Here is a 5,102-nt window from a genome sequence, read left to right as displayed (position 1 = left end):
AATTTACAATTGAATGTTAACTTATATTATTTGTTTTATTTGAATTATTAAAAGTATAAAGATAAAAATAAATGGGTCACAATTTTTTTTATTAATGTGCCTGACGAGATTGCGGGTCTCGTTCCTACGTATCTCCGGGTGTGATGGAAAACTCAAGGAATACACAATTTTGGATAGAAAATATTTTGTTTGTTGGTCGATTTTAGCAAAAGTTATTTTGTCACAATCGACATAAAACATTGTTTTACCAAAAATAGGTGATGAGTGGATATTTGCATCACATTGAATGGATTTTTACATATCAATATTCACTGAAAAACGTCACTTATCTCAACTCAACGGTTGTGGATGAAACATTGCTTTGCATCATCTCGAGATACACATAGATACACATAGATACAATAGTAGGAGCAAGCATGAAATATTATGAGGTTTATGTGTTTGGCTTCGAAGGTTGTGTCGAGATGCAAGATTGAGGAGTTGAAGGTGATGTGGTTTTACGTCGATGGTGTTTTTAAATAAATGAGTTTGTTGAAAGCAATGAGAGGCATGAGTCCAGATTGGAAATGGAGTGGGAGGTAGCATGAAGGATATTTATGGTTATCATGATGGTATTTTAAGGTGGTAGTATTTTCATGTAGTGAAGAGAGAGTTGATGTTAAGGAGGAAAAATGTGTTGTTGATGATGGAGTTTTGTTATGTATGAGGGAAAATTAGTTTCTTTTGTGATGAGGGGGGTGATAATGAAGGTTTATGGTTATTAGTTGGATGTTTGTTGGTGATAAAAAGTAGTTTATGTGGTTGTTAAAAGGATGGTGATAGCTCGGAAATGGTGGAGGTGAGGGTAAAAGATGGAAGGAAAGTGGGATGATGAGCTTGTGATATGTGAGTAAAGAGATGATGACAATGAAAAGTGAGAGTTTTTGTGTATAATGGATGTAATACCCCAATCATATGCATTAGCATTGGGATCATACATTGACATCCTCCTTACTCCTCTTTAATTGGGTTTGTTTTCGGAGAGATCACCAAGAACTATGTGATTCTATCATAATTGTATATTTTCATTTCACTAACCAAAATACCAAAAATATGTCTTTATATTTGCCAAACTTTTTGTAGGTAGGGCATGATCCTCATTGATCTATCAAGTCCACACCTAGGGTTTGAGACCCTCATGGCTAAGAGCACAACCAAGGATTGATTCACAATATCTCAAAGCATCATATATGAATCCCAATGATCTCTGCATGTCATATTGATCAAGTATTCTTCAAGACTTTGGAAGTGATTTGCCTTGGAAACCCTAGTTTGACTAGGTATCTTGAGTAACTTCTCCAACAAGCTATCTCACTAACTGATAAAATTTCTCAAGGGACACTTCAAAATTCATAATATTATGCATATATGATCTACCATGAGCCTATAAATTCAAGAGAATTGAAGGTTAGCAAGTTGGTTGATGGTGGTTGGCCAGATGAACTCATCTCATAAAAACTGGGTCTCCCTAGACCCTATATCCTACAATTTTCACCATATGAAAAATGATTCTAAGAGAAAAGTTACTCTAAATGACATTCCAAACAACTTTCATGTTAAGACCTAGAGCTAGTTTTGCTTGGAAAATCATTTTCTATGTTGAAACATTATAGATCATTTTGTCTAAACCCTAATTTGAAAGTCAACTTCCCAAGGCCATAACTTGCTCAATTTGTATGAGATGAAATATTTAAAAGTTTCAAAATCAAATTCAAGATGTCTAATTCAACTTTGATGTTTGGAGTGAGAGATAATTCAACTTTTATGAGCATGTGATATGATGATACATTATAGGTCATTTTTGACCCATACCGTTGAACAAGTGATTTTCCTCAACTTCAAAAATGCATAACTCTATCATTCTAAATCCAAATGACATGAAATTTCTGACTATTTTGAAGGTCTTTTAAATATATACAACTTTGATAAAGACACTTTTCTTATTTGAAGCTCACATAAAAAGTTAAGTAAGATGGAATATTGAGGTATATGGCTTGACACTTAGAAAAAATTTCAACATGTTGAAATTTCCAAACTTCCACCTCAAAATTCACCATGATACAAGTTCTAAATGAAAAAGTGTCCAACATTAAAGTTGTTCCCCTTGATCTAAGCTTTCCAAAAAACCCAAGTTCATGCATTTTGGACAAAGCTTTCTAGGTCTGCGCATGGCTTTAACAGAGCTGCATGATTGGAAGAAATCAAATGCCAAAAATCACATTTCACATTGCCTTGACATCCAAGCCTCATTTGAACTTCAGAATGATTATACATGGATCAAATTGGATTGCTTTATGGGCCTATACACGCCCATGCAAGCTTGTGCATGAAATGTCCAAATTTAGCAATTTTTCAAGTGTGCAAATATCAGTCACAATTGCTATAAATACAAGCCCTTGGAGCTCTATTCAAAGACATCTTGCGCGCCAACTTTTCCCCCCAATTGAAACCCTCACCATTCAAAGGAAAACCTGAGAATTTTCAACTTGAAAATTGAGTTTGAATCTCACTGTTTGGAGATTCAGAAACTCCAGGATCCAAAGCTTTGTACCATTGCCAAACCTCTCCTGCAAGCTTCTCAAGTGTGATCATATCAACATTGAAGCAAGCAAGATCCATTTCTGCACAGCATTGAAGGTAAATTTCAGAAAACTTCTTCTCTTCGATTCTCACTTAATTCTCATCAATTCTCTTGAATCTTTGATTGTCTGAAGTCCTACCAATGTAGGCAAGAAGGTTGAGTTGCTTTGAGGTCAAATCGAAGCAACTCAATTATCACACCTCAAAATTCAACTCCTCATATCGTTTTATATATTTGGAGTTAGTTGAAATTAAGGCCAGATTCGTGCTTTGCGCCATTTTTTCTTTCAGATCATGTCCTCTTTTTTTATTTTGGTGATGGTTGAGGATGGACCAGTCCGGTGAGGTCCACCGGAGAAGAAGACCAGAGATCTGGCTCCGACGTTGTGTTGGCACGTCTCCCAGCCACAAGATCCATTCAAATTGTTTTAATCTTAGGCGTTGATTTTGATTACCACGCGTGTGGCGCGCTGACTAGGTTCCACCATGGAACGTGCACGCTGATCCACTTGATCTGCCACCTCAATTAATGAGGGAGATCAAGTGGCTCACATTTTTTTGATTTTTTGATTTTTGTTTTAATTCATTTGATTTTCATTAATTCATATTAATTTTAATATTGATCCAAAAAATATGAGAGTTTCACCAATTTTTTTAAAATAAATTCCTCTTTCATATTCTGAATTAAAATCATTTTTTGGATCATTATTAATATTTTTCATGATTTAATTGATTTTGTGATTATTTTTAATTGTTTAAAAATGCTTTTAAGTCTTGAAAAATTCTGAAATTTTTTCTCCAAGGTCCTTTGATCTTGTTTGACGTATGATAAATCTCATGGCCATTTCTTTGGTGTTTTGATGAGATTTTAGGAATTTGACAAACCATATTTAATTTAAATGCATTATTTTAGTATTTTTAAATTGGATAAATGTCAAATAATTGTGTTGACCTCTTGTGATGGTTTGTATAAGTTTGACTTGTGTTGTTGGGCCTTGGTCAAGGTTGATTTGACTTTGCTAGGTTAATATCATTGGATTTAGCGGATTGATGGAATGTATATTCCATCTCCCAAAATGAATGAATGATATTAATTTGGTAAAAGTCCTCCTTTGATCAATTTGAGTTTTGATCCATTCCCTCCCCTCTTCATCTAATTCCCCTTCTTTATGCATCCATTTCATTTGGCCTATGATGTCTCTAAGTCCTAAGGCTAGTTGATTGCAAAATCAACCTAAGTATGGATAAGATTAGACCACCTCTTTTGCATATTCTTTTTGTGTATGGTATGTTTCATGAGCATAGTCCATTATACTATGTCTCTAACATGCATTAACACCAAAATTCTATTGCCCGACCTCAAATAGTTGTGACTTCTACATAAGTCCAATTACGATTGCTTAACATACCGCTAAAATTTTGACACAAAAGGCATAGTATTCTAGTTAGTGAGATTGTAAGTCTCCCCTCTTTCATGGTATTGTGTGGAAACTTGACATTTTTCCTTCCTTTGGAAGATGTCTTAGCTCAAGGATCCATGCTTGTGATAACTGGGTTGAGTGTTCTCCAAAGAATGACTTAAATCAAAAGCAAAACAATACTAACTTCTAACTTATTAACAACTAACATTTAATTTCAAGTCCTTTATTTTAATGCACTTAAATTTCAAGTTCTATTAATTTTGCCATTATTCATACCATTCTAATTGTTTATGTTAGTGCCATTTTCACTTTGTCCATTTGGACCATATTGTGTGATATATCTTGTTTGTGTATATTTTGTTTGTTTGTATGGTCTTTGACTATTAACGTACATAATAAGAAACAAAAAAACCTAAAAGACTATTGTGTGGACTGTTGGTTTGATCTTGAACAATTGGACTTAGAATTTAAGCAACATTCCTATGCTAAAGGACTTGGCCAATGCCAACTTTCATGTAACCAAATGCTTGCAATTTGAAAGTTCATCTGATACATCTTTGAAGATCCCTTTGAGTTCATCTGCAACATGATCATTGTGAAGCTGTTATTTTGAACCCGTGACTTGTGGAATTCATCTGCTACATGGGCAAATTTGAAGAAGATCATGGAGTGGCTAAGGCTTGGATGGGGCTATCTTTATTTGATGCCTTGCTCTTCAAGATAATATTGTATGCATTGTGTGTTGCTTGATTCTAATATCCAAGGGAATTTGGGATTTCTATAAGACATTCTTGTCTATTGGATTGCTACCCATTGGTCAGATCTTTTCAACTCTTAACTTTTAATTTTGTGCATAGGATTAGTCTCTTCATCTCCTTCCCACTTATTTAATTTTAAAATCTCCCCCTCCTTTTAAAAATTCTTCTTTGCTTGAACTAGTTTTGTTCTAAACTTTGACCATTTTGCAAACTAGAAACTTTGGCCTTATGCAATTGCATTTTCAAACTTCTTTTCTTAATCAAACCTGTAAATAGACTTAATTGTACTTGACTTAAACTTTCA

The sequence above is a fragment of the Lathyrus oleraceus genome, chromosome 1, assembly GCF_024323335.1.
Source record: "Lathyrus oleraceus cultivar Zhongwan6 chromosome 1, CAAS_Psat_ZW6_1.0, whole genome shotgun sequence".
Classification (NCBI taxonomy): Eukaryota; Viridiplantae; Streptophyta; class Magnoliopsida; order Fabales; family Fabaceae; genus Lathyrus; species Lathyrus oleraceus.
Note: the sequence above shows the minus strand (reverse complement) of the source record.